Source organism: Dermacentor andersoni, chromosome 5 (genome assembly GCF_023375885.2).
Source record: "Dermacentor andersoni chromosome 5, qqDerAnde1_hic_scaffold, whole genome shotgun sequence".
Classification (NCBI taxonomy): Eukaryota; Metazoa; Arthropoda; class Arachnida; order Ixodida; family Ixodidae; genus Dermacentor; species Dermacentor andersoni.
The window spans coordinates 71,024,122-71,039,620 of NC_092818.1; the positions used below are offsets into that span (position 1 = coordinate 71,024,122).

The window sequence follows — 15,499 nt, forward strand, 5'->3', positions numbered from 1 at the left end:
GACAGGAAGCATTAGGGGGCGCTTAAGCAGATGCACAGCGCTGTGCGCATTCGCCGACGCTTAATTATTCACAATTCTCTGCCCGCCCTCTCTCCAGCATCTCGAGCTGCCACTTACAGCGGAATGCCCGCGTTCATCTGTTCCAATTCTCTTTCTCCCCGGCCACGCTTCGTACAGCGCTTCGGCGGCCGACCCGCGGGGCAACATTACTTACAACGGTACATTTCAGCTGCAAATTAAAAGCCTGCTTCGTTAGGCCTCCTTTTTTGTTCGCTAGTTTCCGCAATACTCTCGCAAATATTGTACAAACATTGCAGCTCTTAAACGTGTGTACCTTAAGGCCCGTCGTATAGGAACGCCATAATTAGACCAATCGTATAAGCGATCACCGAAAGATATCCAATTATATTTTTTTCCTTTTTAGAATGAGAAGAGTTCAACACTAAGTACAGACATATTAAAAGGACACGGTGCGTTTTAACCATCAGTAATATAAATATCCTTCAATTTTTTCATCTATCGTGTATGCGTCTTCTAGTTTAATGATATCGAAGTACGAGTGTATGCGCGTAAGCTCATCGCAGAGCTTGTTCTAAATATACACGGTGCATGCAACTTCGGTAATGAAATAATAATGCTTCGGTTTGATAAAGAAGATTAAAGGCCGCGAACCCATGAGGGTGGGCAATCTCATTAGCATGAAAGTCTCCGAAAGTGCCGGCATTAATCATGCGCAGTAGCGTGCGTTCATAAGCTATGCCAGAACTTCTGCGCCTACAAGAAAACATCTTTCTTTTTGAACATACCACAGGGATGTAACCTGACAGCGTACAAATGCACTTGTGGAAGAAAAATGAGATATCAGCGCACAATCGATCAAGAAAGTTTGTTACTGTCATACGTTTCTTTTATCAGTTCTTTTCTTGTTTCATTCAATGTGGGCCGCCGAATGCTGGGAAAATTCGAAACACTTGTGCAACTAGTGCGTTCACGTCGGTTGTGTGTTTTGTTATTTTCTCCGTAGAACAAGCCCCATTAAACTTGAGTAAGTTGTATTTTTCTCTTTGCTTAAGTGCACTAGCTGTGAGTGCAACATATTGCAGAGAAAACTGAACACAACGCGTACATTAATTACTCGCAATCTACACTGTCACTTCCTTGAGAAAAGCCGATTAAAACCAAATAATCAGCGTGAAGGCCAAGCACTGGTGCGCTTCTACTTGTGTGTGCCCGCGAATTTCAAACTGTGTCGACAGGCCGCAATTATCTAGAGCGTAAGTAGGCATGCACGAAATAAAAAATACAAAAAGGAAAGTGTATTACTATGGCAAAATAAGGCAAAGTTAAACTAATGTATTTTCTACAACGTGCGGGGCAAAACGCGTTACGCCAGGTTATTTAATGTTTAGCGTCATAGTCTCCATGCTTGTGTACAGGATCGGTGAAGCTTCATTACATAAAGACATAAATATGAAAGTGCTGATATGCGACTATTTCTTCAACTTTTGCCACTTAGGAATCGATGCAGTTTTCTATAGATTTCTTCTTTATATGTTCTTCTTTATAGACGCCTTTCAACTCCATACTCCCTATGTGAAATTGAAGAACAGTAGCAAGTCATCAGAAACTATGCGGTGCTTCGCAACTGTCTTAAATTATTCTCGCACTGCTCGGCAATGTCTTACATTTTCTTCAGAGTAGATTGGGTCAGTTATAATTATAAAGAAGTCGCAGGCCACCGTTGTGAATTGAAACTGAATATGCCACCTGTGGTGCCGCCTCAAGGAGCGTCGGTCGCTTGGTGATGCAAGATTTCATGGGAAACACTAAAACGATCACAATTTCGCGATTAAACTTTTCTGATTAATCTGCTTACAAAATTGGATAACAGGAGAATGGATAACATTTGTGTCCTGGTGATCTTACATTTCGGAATCTTGGCTTTCGGATGCTCATCGCTGAATGTGTTCGGCCGGAGTAAGATGTACTTCTGGTACTTCTTCACGGCAATCCTGTGCTGCTTCAACATGTCGGAAAGCTTTCGGCTGTCTGCAAGAAAAACAAGAAAAGTCAAATCAAATAAATGCAAAACTCCGAGATGTGAAACAGCGGAGGCTTCAAAAAATTACTTCGAAAAGTCACCAAGAAGGGCTGCAAGCTTTAAAACACGCACACATGGTCTCGGCAGCTAGATTCTATGTCGGGCCTCAGAGCCAACAAGAATCGCAAATTTTTGTTGAAATTAACCGGATTTACTGTCGCATTGGACATTGGGAGTGACCGAAACGCACTGAACCGACGGCCTGAAGCCTGCAGTAAAGTAGCGCTGCACTGGTTTGCGCGCGAATAAATTGTTTCTGACGTGATCCAGTGCGGTGAAGCTGAGATGAGAAATATTCTGACTGCTGCATTTAGGTATGTTTTATTGTAAAAACATAATAATTTTTTTTCATAGATTTAAATATATTGTTCCGACTAAGCTGATTTCGTAAACTGTACTTTATTAATACCCGCAGTAGTACGCAGATGCTGTATGTACTTAACAGCTGTTACCCATTTATGGAAAAGTCCACCATCAACTAGCGGTGGATGGGAGGACCAAAGTCAGAGACCAGGTTAAGCACAACCCACAGCCTACAACGGCACAATGCAAAGGAAATGGACGCAAATTTATGTAGGGTAAATTCTTTATTATTACTATTACCATGGGTCCCTACGCAAATTGATTACAAGCGCTGTCATTGGCAAATACCCAGGGAGAAGAGCAAGCCTGGGACAAACTCGAGGTAGTTGCTGCCATAATGCAAGGATCGGCGAAAGTACTTCTTAAAGTACGCCTAATGTTTTATTTTCCTTCTTCTTTTAAGTAGTTTTACAAACAAGATTTGCGAAATATTGCGCAAATCGGCCTCTTCTGTCATGTTACCTTAAGAAGGCGACATGACTCGAGCGACATATCGCAACATTCCGATAGTTATCTCACCAACTTCTACTAGTTATGCTAACTAACGTTAACGTTATACACATGTAAACCAGGCTTCAATTACTAACTCGCCAATTTTCTCTATTATTGTAGACTAAGTACATAAGCGTACATGCTGCAACTCAGGCCGATGTACTGGATTGAAGTAGTAGCTATAACCTCTGACATGGCAGGCTAAGGCCTCCAATACATTCAAATTAAATTATTTGTAGAGCACGGATTTCCCACTAAACCTCAACATGCTTCGTGCTTTTACAGCCCACCGGAAACGTCACTACGTGCCAGCATCAATGGCACCAATAACTTTTGGCAGCGTTGCTGGCAAAGAAAAAGCCCTCCTGTTCTATGTGAAGTTCTTAGTTACCAATTTTCTCACTGCTAGCTAAACCCGTTACCACATAACGTAGTACATAAGCTACTACATAAGTATAGCATTCTCCCTCTGCTGTTTCGTCTAAGGCGTCAGGCACTGAATACACAAAAGAAATTCCAACGTGCAGCTTCGGTATGATGGAAGTTCGTTTCCAGCGTATGTAGTGGCTGCACCTGAAAGTATAGAACCTTCGACATTACAGCAAATACTGCCATAAAACTCACTAGAAGCTCAAAACGACGATGAAACGAGAGTGAAAAAGAAGAACCCCGATGATTACGATACTAACTAATGCGAAATTTGAGCGCAGCTGCGTACACATGCTGTACTGAATAATCCTCATTTGGTTAACTGGATTTTAAGCTTTCTCTCATTTCGCTCCCAGTTCGTCTCTTACAGTTCGACTGACTCCGCTACTGTTGATGTGACATCAGGCGTGCCCCAAGGCTCCGTCCTTGGGCCACTTCTTTTTTTATTATACATAAACGATTTGCCACTTCACTACTCTTCTAACATCCGTCTCTTCTGATGACTGCGTTTTATATGAAGTGATTAAATCTTCTAATGATCATTATCGCCTTCAAGAGTCGTTTTCTAGGTTTTGCGATTGGTGTAACACTTGGCAAATGAACATTAATTTCAATAAAACCGTTCTGATGTCTTTCTGCAACAAATCTTCCCCCTCCCTTTTCAGTTACTCGTCCAATGGCCGTACAGTAGATAAGGTTTCTGAGTATAAGTATCTTGGTGTAATTTTTACGCATAACATGTCATGGTCCAAACACATTGACTACATATGCAGTAAAGCACTAAAAAAGTTAGGTTACTTGAGGCGAACGCTAACCCGATCTCCTAAAGACACAAAGTTACTAATGTATAAATCTCTAATCCGCCCTGTTCTTGATTATGCATCTGTAGTTTGGAGCCCGCATAAGCAGTTGGAGATTAATAAACTAGAGGCTATACAGAAAAAAGCTGTGCGATTTATATGTCATCGTTACGATCGAGACTTTTCGCCCTCTTCAGCACTTTCTTCCTTGAACCTAAACACGCTCTCTTCTCGTCGCCGTATCGACTCATTAAAATTCTTGCACTCCATAGTCAATTCTTTAGTTAGGCTCTCAAATGATAATTACATTAACTTCACGCCGGGATCATCCACGAGAAGACATCATGACCTAAACTTGATACCCTACTACGCACGTACTAACATGTTCAAATTCAGCTTCTTTCCCCGCTCAATCGAAGACTGGAATTCATTACCTGGATCCATTCGCTCATGCTCATCCCAAATTTTTGCAACCGCCATCCCAGATGCATAATCATGGGTATAGGTATGGGCATAATCAGGCATGGGTATGCCTGGCAGCATTTGTATTTGTATAACTTGTGTATTCTTTCACCAGTGCTCTTTTGCAAAAGTGTTTACTTGTATTTTTGTGTATTTTCTTTTTTATCTGTGCTCTTTAAAAGTGTTCACTTGTGTATACAGCTGTATACTCCAATGCTTCTTTTTGTACATTTTCTTAACCCACTCCTGCTATAGCGCAAATTGCGCTGCAGTATGTATAAATAACATAAATAAATAAAATAAATTTTGCGGTGTATTGGGGGGTGCGGACAACCTGTCTGGTGCGGCACGTTGCAACCAAACGAAGTGCAGTGCGACTGCCTCGCTAATCGGGAGAATGCGAAAGGTAGCGCGCGGGCGTCACCTGCGCGCGATTAAGAGCAGCCGCAGCAGACAGACATCCACTCATGCAGCGCTTTGTTTTGACGCGCTCGCCGCATGCTTTGTCGATGGCGTCATCGGTGAACAGATGTCGCGCGCTACTCGGGCGCTATCTAGGAGCGATCATTGCTGCAGAAAGCCCTATACGCGCTAGCGGTAAAGCATATGCTGCGCGCGGCCGGCGCTAAAACGCAGCTGCAGCAGGGCGGCCACACCAACTGGCGGACAGCCGCTGCGGCAGTCACGTGAAAGCATGTCAACCTCGCCTCATCTATGTAGGTGCGAGATGTCGCGTGCTTTTTCCTTCGTCTGTTAAGAGGTCGGCGCTGTGTTTACGCCCTTTGTCCTTCGTTCTGAACGCGAGTCATGTCTTATGAAGTTGACGACGTCGTTGCCACTGATCATAATTATGTTAGTGTGTTTTCTTCTGTTGCGGCGTCGCCGCTTGCCAAAGTCAAGGAGAATGACGTACTGGGTGTCGTCACCGCGTCCTTTTATTCATGGTCCGTCTTGTACAGAATCCGACATGGCGCATTGTCTCCCAAAAACTTTCCATCAGGACGTCTCGAATTAGGTTCGTCACTCTAAAGAAACAATTTCAAAGCGTGTCAGTCGAAACGAGTGTAAAAGATACCAAATCAAACAAACCAATTAAAGCGAGAGTGAGAGCTGACGCGAGGAGACGAGAGTACGAAACGAGCAGTCCGGCTGAGACCAGATACGAACACGCATCGGGCGGTCGGGCGGGTCCACACGAGACCAATTTCCCACGTGCACGTCCCTGAATGGGCCGCTCTCATTGGCCTCTCTTAACCCGCCATGGCGGCGTAGGGGTTTTGGTGTTGCGCTGATAAGCCACGGAATCAAATCCCGGAGGTCACGGAATCAAATCCCGGCCGCGGCTGGCGCATTTCTATGGGGGCGAAATGCAAAAACACCCCTGTACCGTGAATTTTGTGCGTGGTATAGAACCCCAGAGGGTCTAAATTAATCCGGAGTCAACCCCCCCCCCCCCCCTCCCTGCATCAAAACTGAAAGCTGGGCAAATTGGCGTGGTTCCATCTTAGCAAAAAACCAGCGCGAAAAGACGCAGAGGAGGAGTATGTAAATCAGGATACTCCTGATTGACATACTCCTCTTCTACGTTTTTTTGGTTCCATTACACTGTTACACATTGGTTCCAGTGTTGCGCCGGTTTTTAGCAACATATTTTTGGCTTATGTGGACAGAAGAATAAAAAGAACCGTCGGTGACCTGGTTGTTAAAGTTGTGCGATATGTTGCGGAGTCGCTGATGTGTTAAAGGTGTTCAGGGAATGTGGTGAAGGCCTCAACTTCACATAACTGCCTATTCAAAAAGAGATACAATTATTGGACTTACGGGCATTATTTTCTGCAGCAGACCCCGTTTGCTGAGAGCATTTCCCTATGGCAGCAAATCCATTACTTTGATTTTCTTCTGATCACTTGAAAGTAGTTAAAAGTGATATTTATGCTTCTTGCGTACATTCTTCATTGCTTGCATCGTGTCACCAGAGGATGCAACATAGTTTTGAGAGGCAAGTATCCAGTCTAAACGAAGCAGAGTACCACCTTACCGGTATTGTCACAAGAACTTGTGAAAAAGCGGCAAATACAGTTCAAGGCAATCCGAAAAAAGAGTAACAGTGGACGATGATCTTGCGAGGAGAAATACCGTAGTACCGCTTCCTCGTGTAGATAGGCTAGCACACGGGTTAAAGAAATGTGGCAAGCAGATGTAAAGTTGATATTTTTCGTGTCAGCCACAAGCTTGGTCAGACTTATCCAGCCGTCCACAAAAAGATGATTGAAGTGACGTGTGACAAACGTGCAGGATGGTAACATACAAACATATCAAGAAGTACGCGGACTGTAAACTTAAAGTTGTCTGTAGAATACCGTGCTCTTGTGGAAAGGTGTAAATAAGGCAAACTAGTCGATGTTTAAATATCAGGATCCAGCGGCATGCGCTCTACGTAAAGAGTGGAACCGGTTCGTATTTGACTGTTCACTGCAGCGCAAGTTGTTGCAAACCCATGTTTCATAGAACTGAGATTTTGCACCGGCATAGCCCCTATGAAAATGATCATTGCCTTTATGTTTCCTTTATGTTTCCTTCTTGTGCCCTATGTGACCTTTATGATTCCTTGTCCTTTGTGTGACCTCCGGGACGCCAACTTTGTGTGTACCACATGTTTACTCATCCTAACGTATACCTCGAGGAAGTGACCTTTATTATGCCTCTAGGATGTGTCCTTTATGTTTACGGCAGGATGTTAACAGGGTGTGTACTATGTGTTACCTGAGTGTACACTTGAGTGCACATGTAGGTTACATAGAGTGCACATAACAACTGTCTGTACATATAACACAGGCAGATATATCTGTACAGTGTGACAGCCATTGATACACTCTGCAGAGTCATTGTAATACTAAATCTTGACTTATCCTTTCATTTGCCCCAAGAAAACAACCCTTATTATAATTATTGTAGGGTGTGCCCTTTGTGTTTACGGCAGGATGTTACCTAGGTGTGCACTTCAGTGCATACGTAGGTAACATAGAGCATTAATCCATGTATGGTGCGCATGCACTCTATATATGTTACCTACATGTGCACTTGAGTGCACATGTAGGTAACAGAATGTGCGCCGTGAGCATCTTTTGCAAATAGTACAGTTAGATCTATCTGTACTAAATGTTAGTCACTGGCAGATTCAGGGAAAAGGCACTGCTTGCCCCCTCACACTAGACATGGCGACCGGCACTAATTGTGCCTATATTGTGCGGAAAATTGAGCATGCCATGAAATAGGATGGTGTATATAATGATTTATGCTATGCATTCTCTTAATATATAAAGTATTTCTTACTTTTTCAACCTGCTATTCTCCAGTAGCAAGCCAGATGCAGAAATCTGCAGTATTTAACGTAATATGCAAGAATTTTATGAAAGTTTTGTGCCAGCTAGACCATCAAATATAGTTGATTGAATGTTTAAGACGCTTCTCATAGCAGGCGTCCTTCAGATGCTCCGCTTCGCCTCCAGTTTGGGAAATAATCTACGTAATTTATATATCTGGCTTATATATAACCACTATGTTACCTCTGTGGGCACTGTATGATACCTAGCTGTGTACTTCCTCGAGTGCACCTCCAGGTAACATAGAGTGCGCCCAATGATTATCTTTTTACACATGCTACAGATAGATCGTCTACATGAAAGATGTATTAACTTTAACTACTGGCGTATCACAGTAAAAGAAATGGGGAGGGGGTGCACCTGCCTCCCCCTCCCTATCTATCTTGGCTGTATTGATCACCACGCGCCATCAACAGTACATACGTACACCAAAGCCTCATGCAGCGAATAATCTCTCACGACAAATAATTGCGCGGCGGCTGGAGACGCGGTGGCACGACGCGCAGTGTTCGATGGCTTGCGCTACATGAACCGAAAAAGAGGCGGACGCCTCCGCGGCCAATCCGCCGTTTATATGATTATACAACCATTTAAGTAGCTGTTCGCGGTGTTATATTGGCTTCATGATAGCCTTATTACACATAAATATCTAATACGTACATTACGATTGTCTCTATAATACCCTCGTAAGATTTCTTTGCAGTCGTCAGCAGGAAATGCAAGCGCTGCCACCTCCAAAGCTGAACTGGAGCTGCCGCTAACTTTCAGAACGCTTAGTTCGAAAGAATGCACTGAAATTGATTATCTATAACGTTTCTGATACTCTAAACTGAAAAAAAAAAACTCGAACATGGGGAGACGCTGCCACTGCTCCACCTCAACACCGTGGTCTTCGAAGCACTTTTTGACATGTTGCTTTTTCTACGCAATTTTTTTTTTCAGCCCTCGGCCTTGTCATGATACCTTTCCTCTACTACTCACACAGATTATACACAAAAGTATGGTCACTAACCAATGCATAACCGGCGGTCGATGCTAAAAGTGCCTTTCTTTTTAAAACTGCATGTGATTGCTGTAGCGAGATAGCAAAGTGGGCGAATTGGTTACGATTCATCGTACCTTTAGCAACAGCGCAAAAGGAACGCGGAAACAAGGAAGAAACACTCCTAAGAAACAGCGCCGTGTTGTTCTGTTTCTTCCGTTTGTCCGTGTCGCTTTCGCGCTGACCAGAAGTACGAGTCATTGCTGTGTCAATATTAGCAGGCGTAGAAGTAGGGCAGCGCGGGTCACGTAAATGCTTGCTTGGGCGTACAACTGAATAATTTATAATTGTGAGTTGGCTGAGTATGAAAGTTGTGTGTGGAGTATGGCGGTATTTGGTTACGCGAGCATGCAAGCAGTACGCCTGTTTCAGTTTGGCCAAAGCTCCAGCTGCCGCTGCAAGCCAGCCATCGCCACATTTTGTCGTCTTTATTCCTTACGCTACGAGGAAATATGGTTCCACCTATTCAAGATAAGGCCTGACATTCTCAAGAACACGCCACTGGGCGCCATGAGAAGCGTGTATATGTGTGGTGATTCCGAATTTCTGATCGGTGGGTCTCACAGCTATCGCGGCTGCCCGCACACCATCCGCCAGCGCAAGAAGACGAAGCCGCACATGATGCGCGCTGATTGGCTCGTGTCCGTCGGCAAAATTTCGCGCATAGTTCGTCTGAAATCTCTGTATATACTTTAAAAGAACAAGGCGGTGTACCAAGACACTTTAAAGTCAATAATTTGTGTTTAAATACCAGTCTTCCTTCCAGCTACGACTTTTTTTTAAATCTCGAAGGCCGTGCTTTTACGAAATGCCCGCTCTAAAAGAAAATGTAGATCTCGGAGGCTAAATTCACTTGTTAACCGCAGCGCGGCGCTGTCGCAGTGTGACGGTTGGGCCACGTTGTGTTGGTGTGCGCGGTGAGAGTGCTCGTTGCAGTTACACGGTAATTGAATCATATTTTCGAACTGGCTAAACAAACTGTGATCCGTATCGTGTGCATTAACCATCAGGAAACCTCTGGACTCGTGTAATGTCATTCATTCGCCTTATGTTTCCTGTGATACGCCTGTCTTATGTGTACTACAGCGCCCGTCCGAGCTGCCTTTGTTCTCGCCTGTCCGCGTTCGCTCGTGAAATACCTGGTACTGTGGCTTCGAATTCTGGTGCGTGGAAGAATTTGTTGAAAGTTGTGCTTTCGTGCGCTGGTGTTTATCGGCAATTCGACCGGATTCGCGCCGGGAAGAGCGTCGTCGCGTGGTGCCTGCGAGACAAAGGAGCCGTTCGCCGACCGCATTGAAGGTAAGCAGGTCTGACGCTTGCGCGCATTCTCGCAGTTTATGGTTCATGTAGTAAGCTTTGTGGAACGACAACAGAACACTTTCGCAGCGTATGTTGACCACGTTGCTGTGCACATTGAGCAAAGCGTTTCACGAGGGGAATTTCTGTGAAATGTATTATTTCTCACCGCTTACTTGCTTTATGCAGTGATGTGCTAACACCGCCGATTGTTGGGACTTAATGGGCAAATATTTACGTAAACGCTGAAAGTTACTTTTTCCTCGGTAGTTTCCCAGCACAAAATTCTTCCGTAGATATGCATTTCCGCAAGTTACGTGTGTAATGCATGTCGATGTGTCACGGGCATCGCGAGTTGGCACTCGACTGCGGTGTTTTACACTTGAGCAGATATTAGCTTATGTGAAGATTATTTTATTGATGCAGTTCAGTTAGAAGTCCAGCTTCGCGAGAACCTGTCTGCATTGTTTCTGTTCTTCGGCGTGTTCGCGTATTTGTCTTCTATATTGCACGGCAAATATAGACCGATATTACAACAGCGAAATTTCTTTTTAATCGAGGCATGTCAATCAGACGCTCGTTTTCATTTGGTCTGAAGAACAGGATGTCAGCTCCTGCGATTGTTGTGAAAGTATGTGGGTTGTAGCACTGCGTAAATAGGGCTGCGATTTTGTTGCTATGCTTTCCACTCGATGTTTTCCTCTCTTATAGCCCACCATTCACAGCTGGCGGCTCTAGTCAATAACGATGACGGAGTGTCAGTCAGACCACTGAGGAAAAGGAGTAGCATAGGAAAGGGCATCGCTACAAAATCGCGGCCTAGGTTTTAGACCGTTCATAAACGATTGTTTTGATTCTCTACATATTTAGGTTTTGGTGATAATTTCACAGATATTCTGATGTTTGCTGCTGGTTTTATTCCCGCCTGAATTTTAAAATGTAACAGTGTAACCTCGTGAGATATAACTACGAGACATCTGTACAAGCAGGCACAGATTGATGTGAGAGTCCCTTTTTTTTTTCAATTCCACATGACACTAAATCACACGCTTGAAGTTTCACGTCGCAATAAATTAAACCTTTCGTACTGTTGAAGGTTATGCGGGTTCTGGAGTCGAGCCTACAACCTGTAGGAACCTGCTGCACTGCTACATACTGGATCGCACAATGATGCACTTGACCTGCATGCTTTTACAAGGTGAGTAAAAAGCTAGCTGCACTGTGAGTTGTAGGATATGCTTGTGTAATATGCAATCATTTTACTGTGTGCGTGTGCCGTTTCCAGGATTTCTAGTAGCAGATCACTTGCACAATATCTTTTATTTATCTAGGGAGCCTTCAGTTGAAGCAATGTAACCAAATTAAATTCTTCTGAGATAAATATAAACAGGGCTGGAGTGACTATGCAATGTATACGCGATACAGACTGTATATTATTCGAGCCAGATTGCTTTTTTAGGAACGTCATTGAGGAACACGAGGGTGTCTATGAGCCACCCGAGAGAAACGGAAGGCCTTGGTTACCTTAATTATTATGTAATCACTTCTCACACTAATACCTGCACACCTGAATTCTTCCCTTTTCTCAGTAACAATTATGTATTGCATACCATAGTTCATCTAAAAAATACCAGCATGAAGGCAGTAAAATGTTCTGATTTATTAGGTAGCTGCCAAATTACTAGTCACAGTATGAGTGCTAAATTTTTAAAGCAAACAACAAGCCATTAACCTTTTAATGTGGCAAGTTCAATATGTTTCTCAAGAGCTCGTGGGCTTCCGGGTGGAAGCGGGTCTCCTTTATATGTCACAGAAGTTTAATTGGTGATAATGTGGTGTAGAATGCTGCTGAATCATAAAAGTCAGCCCAGTAGACTAGTTGCAAGCCCACCATGGCAGCACAGCTGAAAGCAGAGCATTCTCTGTTGCATTGCATTTTTTTCTCCGTTTCGCTGCACTGGTTCAGTTGATAACACAAACTTGTCCTATGCTGTCATTTATCTCAAATGTGGAGAATCTTTTTTACCTTCTCTTCTTTATTACTTGTCAACTGCCTAATACACAAGCTTCCCGTGACACGCAAACAATGCGGAGTACTACCTAGAACTTATGCACACATCTGTGGTTTGTGGAGCCATACGCTTACCACCTCAGGTTTTCGATATGTTACAGGGAGGCTTGCTTCACACTCGAGCCACACTGCACTTGGTGCAATTTTGAAACAGCCACTTTTTGATATAGTGTAATTATTTGTTGCACTCTCACTGAATTGAGGTTTTCTACTGTGAATAATGCGCTCTCGATGCTTGTACGAAAAAGTTTTAACAACCTGGGTTCTTGGGCCATTACTAGTTCTAATATACATTAATATACCCAATAACATTTCCTCACACGTGCGCATTTTTGCAGACGGCATTCTTTATCGTTCCATCAAATGTGCCGATGATCATGCAATCCTCCAAAAAGATCTTGAACTTATTTCTATTTGGTGTAACACTTGGCTAATAAAGCTTAACGTTTCTAAATGTAAAATTATCTCTTTTAGCCGCAAGCATACTAAACCCACGTTTCCTTATCACATAAATAACATCAGTATTTTGCATGATAGTCAAATAAATATCTTGGTGTTCATATATCTTCGACTCTTTTATGGTCAACCTACATTGCATACATATGCGCCAAAGCATCAAGATCATTAGGGTACATAAGACGCAAATTGCATAATTCTACTAATCACATTCGTAAATTGGATTATCTAACATTTGTTCTACCTCAGCTTGAATACGCCGCATCCGTCTGGTCTCCCCATCAGAAATACTTGATCGAAAAGCTCGAATCTATCCAGAATAGGGCTGCGCGTTTTATTTCACGTTGTTACGACTATAACAAAAATATCCTTGTTTCATAAATATGTCCATAATACAGCACCATCTGTCCTGCCTCTTGAACCTCCCATTACAGGTCACACCGGCTGTGCAGTCAAATTTCATGCGTATCTACGAAACGACTAATTCATTTAATACTCCGCTCTTCCAAGAGCCATTCGCCTTTGGAACAATCTTCCTAATGCCATTGCTTATGAGTGTGACCAGGAAAAATTCCGACATCTTCTAGCATCGCATTTTTCCAAGCTCTCCATAACCTAACATGTTATATTTTCTTGAGTTTCCTGTTATTATTGTGCTACTACCCCTTAAGTACTGTTTCATTATAGCTAAATATTGTCCCGCTCCCTTTAATTTTATTGGTCATATTTTACTTTGTGAAAATTTTTTGTTAACTGACCTCTCGCATTCAAAAGCATTCAGTTTGTCATTTGCACGATTTTTTAACACTACCTTACTGCACGTTAGCGTATTTCTTACAGTGTATATTTTGCATATGTATTCACATATGTATTCTAATTATTGTATAACCTTTGAGTGTACTCGCCCCACTTACACAATGCCTCTAGGGTCCTGTAAGGTGTCTTTAAATAAATAAATAAATGGTTTAGGCAGAAAGCCTCCTAAGTAATGCTGTCACACAAAAGTTGTATAACAGTGCGGTATGTCTTAAGATTAATCATAACTAAATTTGTGGCCTTCAAGCCCTAGCTTTTTCAGCACAATTGTGTGTGCAACAAACACCGTGCTTTTTAACCACTATTCTTATGGTGACAGACATCTGTCTGTTTAAAGTAAGCGGTCCAATATGTCTTACTATTTCTGGTTAATGCCACTGCATTCTTGACTGTTGCTGCAATGGTGGCGGCTTTAAGGCCAACTAGATGTCCCAGACTCAGCTGAAAACATGGACACAGTGTTTGTTTCTTTTGATGATGGTTGTACGTGTGACTAAAGCCTAAACAACTCGCCACACGAATAACACCTTTCTTGCTTGTGAAGCAGATGCTGCTACATACACAGAATGTTTGCCTCCCACCTTCTGTGGCATGCTGAAGGCAGTAAAGTGTTGCGCTAAAGGTTCAGTAGAATGCACACCTACAGCCTGCAACTGACAATAAAGATGTGTAAGAACTACAAAAACTTTGTGAAAATGTGAAAAATGCACAGGATATTGTAACGCCTTTCAATTTGGCATTAGAATGTGTGCGCGGCTAACTTTTAACCACATTACCTTATGGCATCGAGAGTAGCGTTGCGCGATGGGAGCTTTCCTGGTAGATACTGGCAAGTTTTTGCTCGTGGCATAGTGAGGGCCTCAACTTCGGGAACCTCGATACTTGAGGTACCACACAAAGGTTTATTGGCCAGTTGCCTACTCGTACAGTTCATGTACTACTTAGCAGCTGCTGCAATAATGATTAAACTAATTTGTGAGCAGTTTCATACCTGAGTGGACTGGCAAACAGTGCAGTCTGTTTCAAACAACTAGTTAAAAGCTTCTGTGTTGCCCTGATGTTTTTATGAGCTATTTTTGACTGCTGCAAGTTTCTTAGCTGTGCATACAGGCCAAGCTGTTCTTGCTTATATGAATATTTTTGAATAAGTGAGAAAGATTGGCTTTTGTTTCGTTTTTCAGGTGCCCTGTGAGCTCTCATCCAAGCACCGCATTCCAGAGGTCTGCTGTGAGCAGACGTGGCAAATTGAAGTAACATGCAGATAGTCCAATAAACTACTCGTAATTTCAGACTTTACAAAGTATAGTCAAAACTTTCTTTTAAAAGTGTAAGCACTAATATAACCTAATTTTCCAATCAAACATTACATTTTATATTAGTAAGAAAGACATAACTAGAACAACAGCAGCACTGCAGTAAAGAACGTACAATGGTACTCAAGTGTTATACTGAAATATTATATGAAGGCCAATTAGTTTGTAACTTTAGAACGAATTGGCATGAATTTCTGTGCCGTAGCAGTGTTCCAATCCGTATACTGCATCATGTAGGGAACAGTAACCTTACAATGAAACCAATGCAAAACTTTAAAACTCACAAAAAGTGCATAAATATAAAATGGGCACAGGGAACTTCATCTATGAATGTCTACACAATATAGAGGATTTAATCACTGGGGCTGCATTAAGGATGCATAAAGGTGGGGCATACGAAGGAAACATAAAAGCAGTGGCCAAATTTCAACATGGAGGAAATATAAAGGACGGTAACGTAAAGGATGCACAAAGG

General features: G+C 42.7%; 1 long non-coding RNA gene across 1 annotated transcript; it reads left to right on the forward strand.

Moving 5' to 3' along the window:
* The first annotated feature begins 9,966 nt into the window (after window positions 1-9,966).
* LOC140218352 (uncharacterized) lies at window positions 9,967-15,011 on the forward strand. The gene is made up of 3 exons (XR_011894629.1): window positions 9,967-10,371; window positions 11,465-11,566; window positions 14,893-15,011. It is a non-coding gene; the product is annotated as an uncharacterized lncRNA (long non-coding RNA).
* Window positions 15,012-15,499: the final 488 nt, after the last annotated feature.